Here is a 21,334-nt window from a genome sequence, read left to right on the forward strand (position 1 = left end):
GGGAGTATAAATAGGGTACTAGTCAACCATGAGAAGGTAAACTTAAGCTCACCAAGTTCATATAGATAATGTACTCTAAGTTAGGATCTAATGTAGAACCACTGCTGAAGGTGTAGGCTCTGAATCAGTGAGATCTAGGGTAATATTAAGATCAGTATAGTTTAGAGTAAAGTAGAGCAAACATACATCTATTAAGGAATACAGGCAACCACTACTTAGCTATAACATAACATAAGAGCAGAGATAACAATATATAATGATACCATAATACTATTAGTGCTAGTATCTCTATGCTTACTTTAAATTAGAGGCTCATATGTACAGCTGCAGACTGAATTATAGAATACACAGCTATAATACTGTGGCTATATGTAATATTTTGGGCTCTCAAAAAGGATAAAGGAAAGACCCAGTCAGTATACATAGAGATATTCACTAACTGCCTGTTAACCGGGATGTCAACCATAACTCTTGGGACATACGCGTACAGGACATATGTTTTAAGGAGAGGTATAAGTAGTAAAGTCTGCAGTCAAAAAATATAGACAAGAGCCCTAGTCAAGGGGAGGGATCTGTGATTGGGCATCCACTTAAAAATGTAGTTATGTGTAGACCACAATAGTGATTCGAGCCCCTGCTGAAATGTGGAAAGATACTGGAAAGATATGTTGGGGAGGTCACCATACTAGCTAAGGTATGCATGTGCATAGGATGTTTTGTCCTGTCTCCTAATATGACAAGTAATTGGACAAAGAGGAGGTACAAATAATAAATACAGAGGGGAGCATAGTTTAAACATTGGTAGTCAGCCTGTGACAAGTGCACATATATTTTAAGCTAATCTAAATGATAGGAGGAGAGAGTGATAAGGATACATAAGTTATGGCTCACCACCTAAAGACAAAGTGTGACCATGAATAAATAACAATATACATCAATAAACACAAAGTAGGACATGTTTGAACCTAATGAAGTTTCTAGTGACATGTAAAATGTAGAGATGAGTTCGAATATAAAGCAAACAATATAACTCTAACATAAACGTAATCATTGTACAGATAATCCCCTCAGTAAAAAGAATATAACACCATGGTAAGGGAAGATTTTAACTTAAGGAAGATGCCAACATAGGTGCAGGAGCATTGGTGCAACCATTAACTATGACATATAAAGTTCCTCGCTAAGCAAACAAATCTGACTACATCCAGAGTAGCCAGGACTATGTGTGGAAAACTCCATAGCACAATACTCTATTGGGGGATGATCCCTGACAGTAAGATAAAATAATGAATTCTCCTCCCGCTCATTGTAATCATTCTGGTTTAGTACACTTTTCAAGTATTAAGCACTGTCAGTCATAACTCTAATAATTAGTGGAGCAATGCCAATAACACAGAACAAGAATATATATAATATTTTGTCATGACGAAACATGCCTTTTACAGAAATATACATACATTCAAGCAGGACCCAGATGTGCAAAGAAATAAATATGTTTAAGAGTCGCTCCAAAGCACAATAAAGACCCATGTAGCTGTAGGTTAGCTGTGGAAAAATGCACATTTAAAAGCTAAATTGACAGAGTCACGGCATAAAGTCTTAAACTTCAATAAGTAGAGTAGAAAGTCCTGTGCCATTCTTTTTTTTTTTTCCCCCTTTCCCTTTAGAATTACCAACACAAACCAAACAAACCAAACTATGCGGTCAGACAGTATAAGTGTAGCGTGGTTACCTAATATTCTGTTAACATGTGAACCAAACTTAAAGCTAGAAAATATCACTCGCAGGCATGTAGCGTTAGTCCCAGAGGAGACTGCAACGTTGCTGTAAGTCCCATAACGACTTAGCTAGAGTTGGGCACCTGCAATAGTGAAGCAGTTGTTATAGGTCTACCCCACTCCAACTCGGGGTCCGTCTGCTCCATGTCTCAGACCGTTTCCCCAGATATCCTCCATATTGAGCTGTCTCTGCGGTTGTAAAGAAATATCTTTCCACCATGGAGGGTCGGCTGTGCCTCTACGCCCTGGCTCTACGCAGGGTGCGGGTAAGGCGTCTTGCTTAGATAGAGAGCTGGTGTACGCTCGGCTCTTCACTATGTGCTCCATAGAAAACTGTGAAGTCAGGTGGTTTTCAGTGTGGTAGCGTTGTTCAGATTGCGCTAAAGGTTTTAGCCCGTAGTCAGACAGGGTGAGTGGATTTTCCTTAGATGCCCTCATTACACTGGAGCCTAACATGCCGGTCCGTGGGTTGTGAGGAGGGACCTCCGAATCAAATCCATTAGAGAGCTCATCTGCGCGGCCTGGTGTATCGCAGTTAGTGCTGTGTAAAGACGGGTAGAGAGTGATCTCATATATCTCCCGCTCTAATGGCCGGTTAGACAGCAGGGCTGCAAACTTATCTCTTATAGCATTAAGGTCTCTCTGTATCTCATTATAGTAGAGTTGGAGAGAATGTTCCGTCTTCTTTTCCCACCGATCTAGAAACTGCATTCTGAGCAAAGATGGCGCTTCGCGCCGTTGCAGCAGGGACCTTAGTACCAAGTTTAAGGGCTGATTCTCTGAGAAAGTCTCCGTTACCACTCTTTCCAAACATAAGGCAAGATAGTCTTGATGTAAGCTCAAAATAGATTCAGCCAATAGATCTCCCAAGGATATAAAAATCCACTAAATCACATCATAAATGAGGAGCTTCAAAAAAGTGCGTCCATTCACTTTGCTCATCGGCTCCGCCCCCCCCTCCAGGTGCTTTTCAACTGGGTTGGCGATGTGGTCTCGCCTCTATGGTAGGGTTTTTTTTCCGTTGTTCATTCCCTCCTCTTTCAGAGTAGGGTTTGGGTCCTCCGGATTTGGAATTACCTTAGTATCGTTGAGTCTTGGGGGTCTTTGGTCCTGCCTTGCAGGTTTTTTTCCCTTCCTGTGTTTCAGGTTCCTGGGAGGGGAGCTGTGATGCAGTGTATGGTTCCTCTGTTCCCGCAGCAGGAGGCTGAGGGTTTTGCTCCCGTGGGGGCTTCTACTACATGTATCTAATATATGGATGCTGAGGCTTTTGGGGGACTTCTTCCCTTGGGAAGTGTGCCCTTTTTTTGTCCACGACTGCGTGTAGGGGGTCTCGTACCCGAGCACAATGCTTCTTTGACTTACGGTAGCATGCCGTTTGTAGCAGCGGTCTAACAGGGGATTTTGTTCCTCGTTGATCCTCTCTTCTGTCCTGTAGTCTGGGACTCTTGTCTTCAGTCTTTTGACTAGAATTTTGGCTGGGGCCGTTATCCTGAAGGGAAGGTTAGGGATCGGTTACTCTACGCATTGTTGACCGTTCTGCTGTTGGCAGGGAGGACTTTGGATGTCCTTCTTTCTACCGGCGTCTAGTGCCCGGAGGGGGTCTCCTTGGAGCTATTTGGTGGGCTGTACACCCTTGGAGCTGGACAGCTAGCTCAGCATACTATTGCACTGTGGCTACTCTGCACTGTAACAAACCGAGGGTTCCAAGCTCGATCCCCGGGGAGGTTTACTCAGCCTTCCTTCTTCGAGGTTGATAAGATGAGCAGGGCCTTGAGTCCCTTAGGGGGATTAACTGCGCTTTACAAGAACATTCTTGTTTAAATGCAACCATCCACAGCGATTTGCTTAGTGATGGTATTTCCAGTTACAGCTACCTGTTTTTGTCTGGATGCTAACTAGCTTGACGCGCCTTTAGGAGGTTTTGAGTTAGCAATAGGGTCAGCCTTCCTTTTAAAAGCTGGTCTTTGAGAGTTCCTGTTTAGATGTTTTGAGTTTCTCTGCGAGAGCTCTGTTCTAGCTGCTGGGATATTTATTCTGTTCCTGCTGTCTCCGCATATCTAGCCTCCAGATCTAGTTATGTTATGGAGCATCGGGGGACTCATGAATTTCCTGGAGTACCTTAGGGTATGATATGCAATTGGGGGACATGCGGGGTTCCTTCAATCCTTTTTGAGGACATGTTACCTGTGTATGGATCCTTCTTTTTGGGTCCTTGTGTTCTAGGGAGTTTGTCTCCCTGGGCGTTGCCTTTGTAAAGACAACCATGTGTTGCTTTTAGGTGTTGAGTGGGAAAAGTTCCTTTCGATTTCCTGGTCTCAGGTTCCCTTTTGAGGGGGCAGATGCAGTCTTTATCTTTAGCCGGGTACCTTTTTGGGTGTCGTGCCCCGTGGGGCAGCCGCTTCGGAGGTTGTTTGGACCTGGCGGACTCTGGGTCTGAGTGGTCTCTAGTTCGGCTTTGCCGGTGGTGTAACTGATGTGCAGTTACCTGGGCTCAGGTTTTTTTCCGCTTCATATGTACTTATTTTTTTCTTTCTTGGGTGTTGAGTAATTCAGACTGTGGTGCCTTTCGAAGGGGCCGCCTTTTGTACCCACCCGTTATTGCATTCAGTGTCCTCTAGCTTGGGTATTATTTTCTAAAAAGTAATTAATTCAGCTCTGGACTCTTCCCTTTTAAGACAAAAAACATAAATTATGTTTACCTGATAATTACATTTCTTTCATGTAATTGGCAAGAGTCCATGAGCTAGTGACATATGGGATATACAATCCTACCAGGAGGGGCAAAGTTTCCCAAACCTCAAAATGCCTATAAATACACCCCTCACCACACCCACAATTCAGTTTTACAAACTTTGCCTCCTATGGAGGTGGTGAAGTAAGTTTGTGCTAAGATTTCTACGTTGATATGCGCTTCTCAGCATTGTTGAAGCCCGATTCCTCTCAGAGTACAGCGAACGTCAGAGGGACGTGAAGGGAGTATCACCTATTGAATACGATGATTTCTCTAACGGGGGTCTTTTTCATGGGTTCTATGTTATCGGTCGTAGAGATTCATCTCCTACCTCCCTTTTCAGATCGACGATATACTCTCAATTTACCATTACCTCTACTAATAACTGTTTTAGTACTGGTTTGGCTATCTGCTATATGTGGATGGGTGTCTTTTGGTAAGTATGTTTTCATTACTTAAGACACTCTCAGCTATGGTTTGGCACTTTATGCATTATATAAAGTTCTAAATATATGTATTGTACTTATATTTGCCATGAGTCAGGTTCATGTATTTCCTTCTGCAGACTGTCAGTTTCATATTTGGGGAATGTAAACATTTTAAGAATTTTTTTCTTACCTGGGGTTTCTTACCTGGGGTTTAGTCTTTTTTCAATTGACTACTTCTTGCAATTGCGGGTATTAGGCCTGCGGGTGCGTCAAATGCTAAACTTTATTGCGTCATTCGTTTATGACGCAACTTTTTCATTTCCGGCGTCATACGTGACACCGAGACCTTTTAACACGGCGGCGTCATTAGTGACGCAAGTGTGTCATTTCCGGTTATTTTTGGCGCCAAAAAAGAGTTTACGTTACATTGTGCTTCATACTTGCCGCCAAACTTTTTCATTATTTCAATACCCCTTGTATGTTTGCCTCTTGCTTTTTGCTATCAGAGGCCTATGCTATTGCATTTTTTCCCATTCCTGAAACTGTCATATAAGGAAATAGATAATTTTGCTTTATATGTTGTTTTTTTCTCTTACATTGTGCAAGATGTCCCAATCTGATCCTGCCTCAGAAGTTTCTGCTGGAACATTGCTGCCTGACATCGGTTCTACCAAAGCTAAGTGCATTTGTTGTAAAATTGTAGAAATTATTCCACCTAATGTCATTTGTAATAGTTGTCATGATAAACTTTTACATGCAGATAGTGTTTCCATCAGTAATAGTACATTGCCAGTTGCAGTTCCTTCAACTTCTAATGTGCATGATATACTTGTAAATTTTAAAGAATTTGTTTCTGATTCTATTATGAAGGCTTTGTCTGCATTTTCACCTTCTAATAAACGTAAAAGGTCTTTTAAAACTTCTCATTTAGATGATGAAATTTCAAATGACCAACAACATAATAATTTATCCTCTTCTGATGAGGATCTATCTGACTCAGAAGATCCTTCCTCAGTCATTGACACTGACAAATCTACTTATTTATTTAAAATAGAGTATATGCGTTCTTTATTAAAAGAAGTGTTACTTTGGATATTGAGGTAACCAGTCCTATTGACGTTCAGTCTAATAAACGTTTAAATGCTGTTTTTATACCTCCTGTGGTTTCTCCAGGGGGTTTTCCCATTCCTGAGGCTATTTCTGATATGATTTCCAGGGAATGGAATAAGCCAGGTACTTCTTTTATTCCTTCTTCAAGGTTTAAAAAATTGTATCCTTTACCAGCAAAATCTATAGAGTTTTGGGGAAAAATCCCCAAAGTTGATGGGGCTATTTCTACTCTTGCTAAACGTACTACTATTCCTATGGAAGATAGTACTTCCTTTAAGGATCCTTTAGATAGGAAGCTTGAATCTTATCTAAGGAAGGCCTATTTATATTCAGATCATCTTCTTAGACCTGCTATTTCTTTGGCTGATGTTGCGGCTGCATCAACTTTCTGGTTGGAAAATTTAGTGCAACATGAATTGGATTCTGACATATCTAGCGTTATTCGCTTACTGCAACATGCTAATCATTTTATTTGTGATGCCATTTTTGATATTATCAAAATTGATGTTAGATCCATGTCTTCAGCTGTATTAGCTAGAAGAGCTTTGTGGCTTAAGTCTTGGAATGCTGATATGACATTAAATCTAGATTACTATCTCTTTCTTTCAAAGGTAATAATTTATTTGGTTCTCAGTTGGATTCTATTATTTCAACTATCACTGGGGGAAAAGGAGTTTTTTTGCCTCAGGATAAAAAACCTAAGGGTAAATCTAAGGCTTCTAACCGTTTTTGTTCCTTTCGTCAGAATAAGGAACAAAAACTCAATCCTCCCCCCAAGGAATCTGCTTCCAATTGGAAGCCTTCCTCAAATTGGAATAAATCCAAGCCATTTAGGAAACAAAAGTCAGCCCCTAAGTCCGCATGAAGGTGCGGCCCTCATTCCAGCTCAGCTGGTAGTGGGCAGATTAAGGTTTTTCAAGGATTTTTGGATAAAATCTGTCCAAAATCATTGGATTCAGAGCATTGTCTCTCAAGGGTATCGAATAGGATTCAGAGTAAGACCTCCTGTGAGAAGATTTTTTTCTCTCACGCATCCCTGTAAATCCAGTAAAAGCTCAGGCTTTTCTGAAGTGTGTTTCAGACCTGGAGTCTTCAGGGGTAATCATGCCAGTTCCTCCTCAGGAACAAGGTTTGGGGTTTTATTCAAACCTATTCATTGTACCAAAGAAAGAAAATTTATTCAGACCCGTTCTGGATCTAAAAATTTTGAATCGTTATGTAAGAGTACCAACTTTCAAGATGGTAACTATAAGGACTATTCTGCCTTTTGTTCAGCGAGGACATTATATGTCCACAATAGACTTGCAGGATGCATACCTTCATATTCCGATTCATCCAGAACAGTTTCTGAGATTCTCTTTTCTAGACAAGCATTACCAATTTGTTGCTCTTCCATTTGGCCTAGCAACAGCTCCAATAATCTTTTCAAAGGTTCTGGGTGCCCTACTATCTGTAATCAGAGAACAGGGTATTGCGGTGTTTCCTTATTTGGACGATATCTTGGTACTAGTTCAGTCTTTACGTAATGCAGAATCTCACACGAATCAACTAGTGTTGTTTCTTCGGGAACATGGTTGGAGGATCAATTTACCAAAAAGTTTCTTGATTCCTCAGACAAGGGTCACCTTTTTAGGCTTCCAGATAGATTCAGTGTCCATGACTCTGTCTCTAACAGACAAGAGACGTTTAAAACTGGTCGCAGCATGCCGGCACCTTCAGTCTCAGTCATTCCCTTCAGTGGCTATGTGCATGGAAGTTTTAGGTCTCATGACTGCAGCATCGGACGCGATCCCCTTTGCTCGTTTTCACATGAGACCTCTACAGCTTTGTATGCCGAATCAATGGTGCAGGGATTATACAAAGATATCACAATTAATATCCTTGAATCCCAATGTACGACACTCTCTGACATGGTGGATACATCACCATTGTTTGGTTCAAGGGGCTTCTTTTGTTCGGCCAACCTGGACTGTGATCTCAACAGATGCGAGTCTTTCATGTTGGGGAGCTGTTTGGGGATCTCTGACAGCACAAGGAGTTTGGAAATCTCAAGAGGCGAGATTACCAATAAATATTTTAGAACTCCGTGCAATTCTCAGGGCTCTTCAGTCTTGGCCTCTACTAAAGAGAGAACCGTTCATTTGTTTTCAGACAGACAATATCACAACTGTGGCTTGTGTCAATCATCAGGGTGGGACTCACAGTCCCCAAGCTATGAAAGAAGTATCTCGGATACTTGCTTGGGTGGAATCCAGCTCCTGTCTAATCTCTGCAGTGCATATCCCAGGTGTAGACAATTGGGAGGCGGATTATCTCAGCCGCCAGACTTTACATCCAGGGGAGTGGTCTCTCCATCAAGATGTGTTTTCTCAGATTGTTCAGATGTGGGGTCTTCCAGAGATAGATCTCATGGCCTCTCATCTAAACAAGAAACTTCCCAGATATCTGTCCAGGTCCAGGGATGTTCAGGCGGAAGCAGTTGACACTTCCTTGGTGTTATCATCCTGCTTACATCTTCCCGCCTCTAGTTTCCAAGAGTGATCTCCAAAATCATCATGGAACAGTCTTTTGTGTTGCTGGTGGCTCCAGCATGGCCACACAGGTTTTGGTATGTGGGTCTGGTTCGGATGTCCAGTTGCCCGCCTTGGCCACTTCCGTTACGGCCGGACCTACTATCTCAAGGTCCGTTTTTCCATCAGGATCTCAAATCATTAAATTTGAAGGTATGGAAATTGAACGCTTAGTTCTAAGTCATAGAGGTTTCTCTGACTCAGTGATTAATACTATGTTACAAGCTCGTAAATCTGTTTCTAGAAAGATTTATTATAGAGTTTGGAAGACTTACATTTCATGGTGTTCTTCTCATAAATTCTCCTGGCATTATTTTAGAATTCCTAGAATTTTACAGTTTCTTCAGGATGGTTTGGATAAGGGTTTGTCTGCAAGTTCCTTGAAAGGACAAATCTCTGCTCTTTCTGTTTATTTCACAGAAAGATTGCTATACTTCCTGATATACACTGTTTTGTACAGGCTTTAATTCGTATTAAGCCTGTCATTAAGTCAATTTCTCCTCCTTGGAGTCTTAATTTGGCTCTGAAGGCTTTACAGGCTCCTCCATTTGAACCTGTGCATTCTTTGGACATTAAACTACTTTCATGTAGTTGTTTCTTTTGGCCATCTCTTCTGCTAGAAGAGTTTCTGAGTTATCTGCTCTTTCTTGTGAGTCTCCTTTTCTGATTTTTCATCAGGATAATGCAGTTTTGCAGACTTCTTTTCAATTTTTACCTAAAGTTGTGAATTCTAACAACATTAGTAGAGAAATTGTTGTTCCTTCCTTATGTCCTAATCCTAAGAATTCTTTGGAGAGATCCTTACATTCTTTGGATGTGGTAAGAGCTTTGAAATATTATGTGGAAGCTACTAAAAATTTCAGGAAGACTTCCAGTCTATTTGTTTTATTTTCTGGTCCTAGGAAAGGTCAGAAAGCTTCTGCTATTTCCTTGGCTTCTTGGTTGAAACTTTTGATTCATCAAGCTTATTTGGGGTCGCTTCATGCCCCGCCTCAGAGAATTACAGCTCATTCTACTAGATCAGTCTCCACTTCATGGGCTTTTAAGAATGAAGCTTCAGTTGATCAGATTTGCAAAGCGGCTACTTGGTCCTCTTTGCATACATTTACTAAATTCTACCGTTTTGATGTACAGGTGGCCCTCGGTTTACACCGTTTCAGAATAACAACCTTTTTTTCCAGTCATGTGACTGCTATTGAAAAGCATTGAGAAGCAGTGCATTGATTAAAATAGACAGTAGGTGGAGCTGTCCGCTTGTGTTGCAGCAAAGCCAAGCAAGCTGAAATTAATCAGTTTAACCAGACCTGAGCTATCGAGCAGATTTCAAAGGAACAAGATCTTCCTGTCTATAAATTAGTCCAGATTGGAATGCATAGAAAGAACTGTTTGCAGAAAAATGGAAGTGAAGTCTGTGTTGTGTGATTATTGTATTAGGTTTATAATGCTGTTTAGCAAACGTTTCTGTTTATTTAACTTAGTTTATTTATATATTCTGTGTTGTGTGATTATTTTATTAGGTTTATAATGCTGTTTAGCATTTAAAGTCTTCATTTCAAAGCTCTAAAAATAATTTATTAGGTGTTACTTATGACAAGTTTGAGAGGGGCCTGGAACCTAACTCCCTCACTTCCCTTTGACTTACATTATAAACTGTGTTTCAATTTGCAATGGATTTGATTTACAACCATTCCTTCTGGAACCTAACCCTGGCGTAAACTGAGGGCTACCTGTATTTGCTTCTTCGGAAGCAGTTTTTAGTAGAAAAGTTCTTCAGGCAGCTGTTTCAGTTTTATTCTTCTGCTTTTGATTTAAGTTTTTTTTCTTTCAAAATGAAAATAAACTTATTTTTTTGGGTTGTGGATTAATTTTTTCAGCAGAATATGGCCGTTTTTATTTTTTACCTCCCTCTCTAGTGACTCTTGAGTGGAAGATCCACATCTTGGGTATTGATATCCCATATGTCACTAGCTCATGGACTCTTGCCAATTACATGAAAGAAAACATAATTTATAAGTTATGTAAGAACTTACCTGATAAATTCATTTCTTTCATATTGGCAAGAGTCCATGAGGCCCACCCTTTTTATGGTGGTTATGATTTTTTTGTGTAAAGCACAATTATTTCCAAATTTCCTTTGTTGATGCTTTCTACTCCTTTCTTTATCACTCCACTGCTTGGCTATTCATTAAACTGAATTGTGGGTGTGTTGAGGGGTGTATTTATAGGCATTTTGAGGTTTGGGAAACTTTGCCCCTCCTGGTAGGATTGTATATCCCATATGTCACTAGCTCATGGACTCTTGTCAATATGAAAGAAATGAATTTATCAGGTAAGTTCTTACATAAATTATGTTTTTCTTCTGAATGGGAGTCCACAGTTCCCGCCCGTGCTTTTATCTCTATGAGGCGGCTTTTATTGTTTGTTCTTCTGGCACCTTTTTTTTCACCCTGATATTTCTCCTACTGTTCCTTGTTCCCTTGGCAGAATGACTGGGGGATGAGGGAGGTGGGGGAGGTATTTGAGCCTTTGGTTGGGGTGTCTTTGCCTCCTCCTGGTGGCCAGGTTCTAAATTCGCAAAAGTAATGAATGCAGCTGTGGACTCTTCCCTTCAAAAGAAAATGAAATTATCAGGTAAGCATAATTTATGTTTTTGGGTTTAGTGTCCCTTTAAACAAAAACAAAAAAAACTTTAATTTTTCTAGATGTGCAGTTTTTTTCTTCTTCCTTTTATTAAATGGCTAATAAGCGCCAATGTATTTTTGCAGAAAGAAAGTGTGGGCTTTTCTGATTTAACTCACTCTGTTCCAGGGATCATAGTTTGTGAAGCCCCTAGCTGCAATTCTCAGACATTTCAAGATATGTGAACATAAGAAAAATTTCACAATCAAGTAACCAGGAAGGGAAGTAGTGACAGAATGACTTTTATTTTTTTTTAATTTATAGTAAAATGCCACAGATTTTTCTTGCACATCTGTGTTCTCGCTTATATGAGTCATTTTACTCTTGCTACATAGTGGTCTCATGTTTTATGTACACTTAATACGTTTCTATGACTTCCTCCTCTTTAAAGAAGTAAGAGCTTTCCCCAGAATATGTAGCACTGATGTCACATTTTCTTTCAGTGTAACAACCATTGCTAGAGAAATCCACATGAAATTACATTTCCGGTTCTACATACAGGGTGAATAACCTACTGCTCCTACACCCCCCCCCCCCCCCCAGACAGTTTCAGACTGTTTAGTTTATGCAAATTCCCTTGTAGAACTATTGCCTTATCCAGACGCTCACAGAAACAGCACTTCTTAGATTTTTTTTTGGCAACACCCTCTTTCTGTTTCTTGATCTTCAAAAAAAAAAAAATCATGCTTTCCTTTACAGGAAAACAAATTTTGACTCTTCTGTTTGTCAGTTTCTGTATGGTAAGTGTGTGTGTGTAGTTTTTATTTGATTACTTACAGCACATTATTTAAAGAGACGAATATGTTAGAACATGTCATCTTTACACTTCTTGCCATTGATAACTGTTTAAAGGGACAGTCAACACCAAAATTGTTATTGTTTAAAAAGATAAATAACCCCTTACTACCCATTCCCCAGCTTTGCACAACCAACATTGTTAAATTAATATACTTTCTTCTATAAGGTACGACGAGTCCACAGATTCATCCTTTACTTGTGGGATATTAACCTCCTGCTAACAGGAAGTGGCAGAGAGCACCACAGCAGAGCTGTCTATATAGCTCCTCCCTTAGCTCCACCCCCCAGTCATTCTCTTTGCCTACTCTAAGTACTAGGAAGGGTAAAGTGAAAGAGGTGATAAAATGTTAGTTTTTATTTTCTTTAAGCAAGAGTTTTTTATTTTAAATGGTACCGGTGTGTACTATTTACTCTCAGGCAGCAGATGGATGAAGACTTCTGCCTGGAGGCTGATGATCTTAGCATTTGTCACTAAGATCCAGAGCAGTTCCCACAGAATGGCTGAGGGGTACAAGAAACTTCAGTGTGAGGAACGTTTTCATGCTATATAGCAGTGATGTATGTTCAGTCATTTTTTTCTGGAGAGACTGTGGTATTTCAGAAAGGCTGACAGTATCCCCATGAGGGTAAGGGTAAGCAGTAATCCTAAGAGAGATAGAAGGGTATTACTATGCTTGCATAAGGGGCTAATGAAAAAATGGTTGACACTGAGTTTTAAATGTCTGTGGGCAAACGTTTTGTGAACTGGGAGTACTGTTGACGTTTTCTTTGGGTAACGTTTTTTGGAAGACTTTATTGAGGGTACACTTGGCTTCTTGTTTGGGTCTCAGAACCCAAATGGCTAGTTTGGAACCGCTCTGGTGCGGTTCATTAAGGCTGACAAAACATTGAGTGAGATGGGCGGAGCCTATTTTCGCGCCTCAGATGCGCAGTTGTTTTTACAAAGCAAGCAACAAGCTCCAACTCCGGAGGGCCCTTGTGGAAGTGTTGGGCCAAATCGATGCTTTAACCCCATTTTTCCAATCCCTGAGGGCAGGTAGGTGCCACAGCAGGGCTGTGGCGAGGTGCAGGGGCTGTTTTTTTCCGGATTTAGGCCTATTATCTATCCGGTTTGCACAATAAAGGGTTAAGTGTTTCTTTTTCTTGTGGGGCAAACTTAACTGCATAAATTGAATCTTATATAAAAAATTTGAAACAATTGGTGTATTTAAAGCAGTTTTGCAGAACGTGTATGCTTTTTTTCTCTTAAAGGCGCAGTACCGTTTTTTAAGATTGTTATTTTTTCACTAAATAAAGTGTTTTCAAGCTTGTTTGTGGTCATTACTAGCCTGTACAACATGTCTGACATTGAGGAAAGCCAATGTTCAATGTGTTTAGAAGCCATTGTGGAACCCCCACTTAATGTCCCTCATGCACTGAAAGGGCAATAAATTGCAAAGAACATATTTTAGATTATAAAAGTATGTCGCAGGATGATTCTCAGTCAGAAGGGAATCAGGTTATGCCATCTAATTCTCCCCAAGTGTCACAACCATTAACGCCTGCACAAGCAACGCCAAGTACTTCTAGTGCGTCTAATTCTTTCACCCTGCAAGATATGGCCGCAGTTATGAATACTACCCTCACAGAGGTTTTATCTAAGGTGCCTGGGTTGCAGGGGAAGCGCAGTAGGTCTGGTGTGAGAGTAAATGCTGAGCCCTCTGACGCTTTATTAGCCATTTCCGATGTACCCTCACAATGTTCTGAGTTGGGGGTGAGGGATTTGCTTTCTGACGGAGAGATTTCTGATTCAGGAAAGATGTTCCCTCAAACAGACTCAGATATGACGGCTTTTAAATTTAAACTAGAACACCTCCGCTTATTGCTCAGGGAGGTTTTAACGACTCTGGATGATTGTGAACCTATTGTAGTTCCAGAGAAATTGTGTAAAATGGACAGATATCTAGAGGTTCCTGCCTACACTGATGTTTTTCCGGTCCCTAAGAGGATTTCAGACATTGTTACTAAGGAGTGGGATAGACCAGGTATTCCGTTCTCTCCCCCTCCTACTTTTAAGAAAATGTTTCCCATATCAGACACCATGCGGGATTCATGGCAGACGGTCCCTAAGGTGGAGGGAGCTATTTCTACCCTGGCTAAGCGTACAACTATACCTATTGAGGACAGTTGTGCTTTCAAAGATCCTATGGATAAAAACTTAGAGGGTCTCCTAAAGAAAATATTTATTCATCAGGGTTTTCTTCTGCAACCTATAGCGTGCATTGTTCCTGTAACTACTGCAGCTGCTTTTTGGTTCGAGGCTCTGGAGGAGGCTCTTCAGGTTGAGACCCCATTAGATGATATTCTGGATAGAATTAGGGCTCTCAAGCTAGCAAATTCTTTCATTACAGATGCCGCTTTTCAACTGGCTAAATTAGCAGCAAAGAATTCAGGTTTTGCCATTTTAGCGCGTAGAGCGTTATGGCTTAATTCCTGGTCTGCTGATGTGTCATCAAAATCTAAGCTTTTAGCCATCCCTTTCAAAGGTAAAACCCTATTCGGGCCTGAACTGAAAGAGATCATTTCAGACATCACTGAAGGAAAAGGCCATGCCCTTCCTCAGGATGAGACAAATAAGATAAGGACCAAACAAAATAATTTTCGTTCCTTTCGAAGCTTCAAAGGTGGTCCCTCTACCTCTTCCCCTGCTGCAAAACAGGAGGGGAATTTTGCTCAATCCAAGTCAGTCTGGAGACCTAACCAGACTTGAAACAAAGGTAAACAGGCCAAGAAGCCTGCTGTTGCCACCAAGACAGCATGAAGGGGTAGCCCCCGATCCGGGACCGGATCTCGTAGGGGGCAGACTTTCTCTCTTTGCTCAGGCTTGGGCAAGAGACGTTCAGGACTCCTGGGCTTTAGAAATCGCAACCCAGGGGTATCTTCTAGAGTTCAAAAATTCTCCTCCAAGGGGGAGATTCCATCTTTCTCAATTGTCTGTAAACCAGACAAAAAGAGAGGTGTTCTTACACTGTGTAGAAGACCTATATACAGGGGCGTATTAATGGAGAGGCCAACAAGACCGGTGCCTAGAGCGGCGGATTTTGGGGGGCGGCACTTGTCCACACCACACTGCACTAACGCTGCTAACTTGCCAGCCTGCTTCCCCTATCTGCCGCACATCAAGGCTTGAGCCCGGGAGTCACGCACATGCGCACGTGATCTCCCAGGCCAGGCGGCAACGGAAGTGAGATTGAGTAGTCACTAGTGACAAGAATATGAGGTCAGCGGCAGAGTGCAACACCAGGGAGATGGGGAACGGCCGGGAAAGTAAGGTATGCCAATGCCGGAGGCCCTTTTTACTAGTGATCATGCGACTAGCTCTATCAGGGGAGGGGTGTGTTACACAGTACCTGTCAGCGCATTCTCAGTCACTTGATAGCGGCGCGCTCACTGCAGTCTCAGGCATTTCCTCTCTGTTCTTCTGCACAGTCCTTTCTGATGTTTTTACCGCAGGGCTGTGAGCAGAAGAACAGAGAGGAAAATGACTGAATTGATTATTATTGAGCTTGACTACCTCTCCAACTATAAATACTTCAGGCACTATTCACATACTCCCTTCTTTTTTTTTTGCACAATATTATCCAAGATCACACTATCATATGTTATTAATCACAGAGATGATCAATTGATATTACAGAAATGTGGATTCTCAGATTCGTAGTTATACTGTCTACAAGTGATTAGAATTTGTTTCCCCTGTATAGTTTGATTAAATGACAGATTCAAGAAGATGTCTACGTCAAGTACAGTTACAAGTTTACATCGGTATATTGTTATCCAGATCACAGGAGGCATGTTGAATGATGATGGTATTTTGTTTTGATCATGTGACCCCTTTTTATCCAATGAAATCCAATGGGAGGGCATAGATGATGTCACGTATGCTATTTAAGTCCATATCAACGGTGACCCACAACCTTTGAAAAAGCCGGTCAGGCGAAACTTTTCTGGACAAGTTGGAAAGATTGTGTACTTCTTTTTAATTGGGACTGATTCACTTCATATAATAGCACTATTTTTGTTAACGGCTAATCATTTTTGGAAGACTGGTTCTGAACCCACTACCACAGTTTAATAATAGTTATTATTATATTGTGGATGCATGGTGACTGCTTAATATGTGAATACGCTTATAGAAACTGTGTATGTAGCATTATATTCACAATGTTTATGTTCCATCGTGAAGGTTAATTTATTTGCACTAATGGGCAGTTAACCTAGCTTAATAGAATTATTTAACTAAAGGACTTGGACACATTGCGGTTGATTTAGCACTCAAATTTACCCGTTAGTCAAGAGCAGTCATTGCATGTGTCCTCATACAGTCCTGGGCTTTTATTGCATATAGTATCCCAATTTTAATATATGAGTAAATAAAAGTTTTAGTAACCATATGCTTGAATCTTATGACTAGAGTACTATACCGCTTTTCAGGAAATTTTAAATTTTTATCTTTTTGAGAGGTGGAATCTGGTTGTGTATATGCAAGTTAGCCCCTTACTCAAAATGATAAATCTGTATGTTGGGAACAAGCCAAGTAATGTGGAAGTATTTTTGCAAAATAGCTATTAGGAGTATTCATGGGGAATATTGTGTATGAGTGTATATATGTATGTATATGTGTGTATGTATGTGTGAGAGTGGCTGTGTGTGTGAGTGGCTGTGTGTGTGTGTGTGTGTGAAGGAGAGTGGCTGTGTGTGTGTGTGTGTGTGTGAGAGAGTGGCTGTGTGTGTGTGTGTGTGAAGGAGAGTGGCTGTGTGTGGGGGGAGAGGGGCTGTGTGTGTGGCAGAGGGGCTGTGTGTGAGGGAGAGGGGTTGTGTGTTTATATATATATATATATATATATACATATATGTATATTCAAATTACACCATGACCAAAAAATATTATGGCCGAAAAACAGCCTAAAACTTAGGGGGGGGGGCAGCAGCCTAGGGCAGCACAAAACCTAAATATGCCCCTGCAAAACTTCTGACTTATGTTTGCATTGCTGAATTATCTTTTCTGGGAATGTAGAGAGATTTAAATCCTTTTGAGATAACGTGTGCTATATACATACTGTGTCTGTATCTGTGAATAATAAACTGATAATTATTTGCTGGAGTTAGACTGTCAGCATTATGACTAATGCAGCTATCATATACTTCATTGGTGTTTCCTTTTTGTTTTCAGGTTAAACACGCACATGTACGTAAGCCATGGATTCATGTTTTATATAATGGACACTCAAACTGTTCCTTTTGTCTTGGCAACCAACTGAAATGGCCTTGGTGAATATAACTGACGTTGGAGGTGTTAACTGTTTCAGACAAGCTTCTGTGTGTTGATCCATGGCAGCATGTTCCAACAAGATTGCTGCACACACATTAAGGTGCTTGCTAGATTTGTCCACTACTTTCCTCCATACAGAAATTAAGTTATTTTAATTTCAAACTATGTAAGTTTGTATAGTAAGCTAAAATAAAGTAAAAATCCAAGACAATGTGTGTTTGTTTCACTGTTGATCATCAAGAACATCTAACAGAATTTGTCAATATTTTTCTTGAGAGTCCAGTCTTTGATTATACAGCTTATAGGGTACCTTCCAGTGCAAGCGTTCACAGAACAATGCTCATTTTTTTCATACAGGTGGTGAGAGCCCGCAATCCGTTACTTCTGGGAATTGCTCTTCCCTGGCACTAGGAGGGGGCAAAGATTCCCAAACCCTAAGAACTGTATAACACCCCTCCTACTTCACTGACACCTCAATCTTGTCTTTACCTACGCTGGAGGAGGTTAAATAATGGAGATGCACATTTTATTCTTCAGTGAAAGGGGTTCTCAAACAGAGTTAAGGCCAATTTCCCCTCAGAATACAGTGATTGTTGGAGGGATGTACCTGGAGTATAGGTAGGGCATTTAGTTCACCTATTTAGTCATAAGCCTTTCCACGGATGTTGCAGGGACTATACGTTGATATACTCCTATTCCAGATCTTCTGCTGTTATGTTTCAGTACTGGTTTTAGTACTGCTTTAAAGGGACAGTCTAGTATAAATTAAACTTTCATTATTCAGATAGGACTTTTAATTTTAATCAACTTTCCAATTTACTTTTATCCTCAAATTTGCTTTTTTCTCTTGGTATTCTTAGTTTAAACTAAACATAGGTAGGCTCCTATGCTAATTTCTAAGCCTTTGAGGGCTGCCTCTTATCACATGCTTTTTAAATCTCTTTTCAACACATAGAGACAGAAAGTACACGTGGGCCATATAGATAACACTGTGTTCTGGCACAGGGGGTTATTTAAGATTTAGCACAAAACAATGCTAAATTTAAGACAATAGATAATAAACAGTCACAGTTGTGATCAGGGGGCTGGAAGAAGGTTCCTAGATACAAGGTAATCACAGAGGTAAAACGTATATTAATATAACTGTGTTGGTTATGCAAAACTGGGGAATGGGTAATAAAGGGATTATCTATCTTTTAAAACAATAACAATTCTATGGTAGACTGTCCCTTTAAATTGAGCATATTTTGTTCTCTTTTTAAAGAAATGTTGTTTACTTTAGAGGTTAAGGTGGAAGTAGATGTTTAAACCTGTTTTTATACCTATGGTTAAATCCGCTGATGCATTTCCTATCCCTGATGCGGTCTCTGAGATTATTTACAGAGATTGGGCTAAACCAGGTATTTCATTTATTCCTTCTGCAAGGTTAAAAAAATGTATCCTTTTAAAGTATGCAATGTTACATTTTGGGAAATTATTATATTTCTACTCTGGCTTTACATAACACTATTCCTTTGGAAGTTAGAATCCTTCCATAGGAGTTTTTTTTTTACACAAGCAGGGGATCTTTTTATATCCTTTTGGTTTAATAATCTTTTTGGGCAGTTTTCTGATTCAGCTAGTGAAGATTTTTTTCTAACCTTCTTGGAGTTGCTCAAATGTGCTAATGCTTTCATCTGTGATGCTATTTTTGTAAAAACATGTCTTTGGCAGTACTTTCTAAAGTGCTTTATGGTTAAGCCTTGGTCTGCTGTTACAGTTTCTTAATCCAAAGTTTTATCTCATTCTTTTCAGGGAATGATGTTATTTGGTTCTGCTTTCGATTCTATTATCTAATGTGATGGAAGGTAAAGGAGCTCAGGGATTAATTTTAATCTCCTAATCATTTTTGTCTCTTTCATCAGATAAATTCATAGAAATCCAAATTCTTCACTCTGAAGCAGGTTCCACTGGTTCCATCTGGAAACCAAGTTCTAACTGGGACAAGTCTGAGCAGTCCAAATCTCAGTTTGCATGAAGGTGCGGCCCTTATTCCAGAGACTCTTGTAGGGGGCAGGTTGAGCTTCTTTTAGGAAGCTTGGTCTGTCTGTTCAGGACCCCTGGGTTCTAGATATATAGGCCTCTATTTATCAAGGTCTGTCGGACCTGATCCGACAGTGCGGATCAGGTCCGACAGAGGCTATTTGGACTTTTCTGGCTTTTGTTTTGCAAGGTCAGTTTATGTTAACAATAGATTTATGGGATACTTATCTTCATGTTCCTATTCTCAAGGAAAATAATTAGTTTCCTAGGTTTGCCTTTCTGGACTAGCATTTCCAGTTTCTTGCTCTACTGTTTGATCTGGGTAATACTGCAAGAATATTTTCCAAGTCCTAGGTACTCATTTGTCTGCAATCAGAACTCAGGGTATTGCATTGTTTCCTTTTCTGGACAATATTTTGGTTCAAGCTTCATCTTTTCATTTAGCAGATTCTCTCAGAAGACTGTTGTTGTTTCTTTAACAACATGGTTAGAAAAAAAAATGATTTTCCAAAGAGTTTGCTGGTTCCTCAGACTAAGGTTGTTGTTGTTTCTGGGAGTTCAGATGGATTCAGTTCCATGACTCTTTCCTTGAAAGATCTAACGATAATGAAGCTAGTATCTGCTTGCTTTACCCTTCAGTTACTCATTTGCATGGAGTTGTTAGGGTTCTTGTTTGCAGCTTTGAATGCTATAGCTAAAGCTATTCGCTTTATCATGAGATCTCTTCAGCTTTGGGTGTGATGTTAGGGATCATTGACAGGGTTTTGTGTACATCCCTTTAAGACATACAATGAAATATTCATCCTAACAATTAATTACATCTGATTGAAAGGAGAGGGGCGGGTCTGAGATGGGGTCAGGATTGGTCAGTTCAAATTTAAAAGCCAGTGCTTCCAGTTCAGGAACAGATGCCTGATGAAACAGCTAGCACAGCTGAGAAACGCGTTGCAATCTGTATCTTAAATTGTTTTTATACACTTTGGGTGAGTGTTTGCACCCTCCAGTTTTAAATTGCTTTTTAAATAACCAAACATTGTAGTTTTTGGAAGCCTGAGCTTTTTATTGGATCCAGAGCTGACACCTGTTAACTGTGGGATTTGTTCCCTGACCTGGGACCAGTGAGCTGGGACACTGAAAGATTCCAGTAGACTCTACTCAGCACAATAGGGTGCTGCCACTCTTGTGAGTACAACCACAACACAAGATACCTGTATATCGCTCTGTAATTACAGTGTTACACTAGGAGGCGCCCTCTGTTTTGTGATTTCTGTTTCACAGATGTATTGCCTTATGTAGGGATTATACTCTATCTCAAGGATTCATCTAGATTTCAGAACAAAAACAGTCTCTTTCTTTGTGGCTGAATCATCAGTTTATTATGCAGTGGGCTTCTTTTGTTCATCCTACTTGATCTGTATTTTCTATAGATGCAAGTTTTTCAAGATGGGGGCCGTCTGGGGGTCTCATAGTGCAAGTTTTTTTTTTGTTTCCTCAGGGGCGCGGTTTACTATTTGTTTTATTTTCATAGTTGGTCTCTGTTGGAAAGAGAGTCTTATCTCCAGATTTCAGACAATCTATGGTTAAAGTAGCATACGTCAGTCATCAAGGGGGAACTCTTGTGAATTCTTTCCTGGGTAGAAGTCAATTGTTGTTAATTTCTGCTGTTCATAGTCCTGGAGTGAACAATAGGGAAAAATATTTTCTCAGGCATTAGTCCTTGCATCCAGGAGAGTGCTCTCTTAATCTGGATGTTTTTATCAGATAGTGGATCTTTGGGGTCTCCCAGAGTTAGATCTGATGGTCTCTTGGTTCAGTCTTTAACTTTCCAGGTTCTGTGCGAGGTCTATAAATCCTCAAGCAGTGTTTGTAGATTCTCTGGTAGTTCCGTGGTCATTTCGGCTAGCTTA

At 40.4% G+C, this 21,334-nt stretch overlaps 1 protein-coding gene across 2 annotated transcripts in view; it reads left to right on the forward strand.

Moving 5' to 3' along the window:
- The window catches only part of PGS1 (phosphatidylglycerophosphate synthase 1), a 398,675-nt gene extending 381,059 nt beyond the window's left edge, over positions 1-17,616 (forward strand). For both annotated transcript variants that reach the window (XM_053706226.1, XM_053706217.1), the window contains one exon: positions 17,307-17,616. The gene's annotated coding sequence lies outside the window, so the exon portion shown is untranslated. The remainder of the gene's footprint in view (positions 1-17,306) is intronic.
- Positions 17,617-21,334: the final 3,718 nt, after the last annotated feature.

This window comes from Bombina bombina, chromosome 1 (genome assembly GCF_027579735.1).
Source record: "Bombina bombina isolate aBomBom1 chromosome 1, aBomBom1.pri, whole genome shotgun sequence".
Taxonomy (NCBI): Eukaryota; Metazoa; Chordata; class Amphibia; order Anura; family Bombinatoridae; genus Bombina; species Bombina bombina.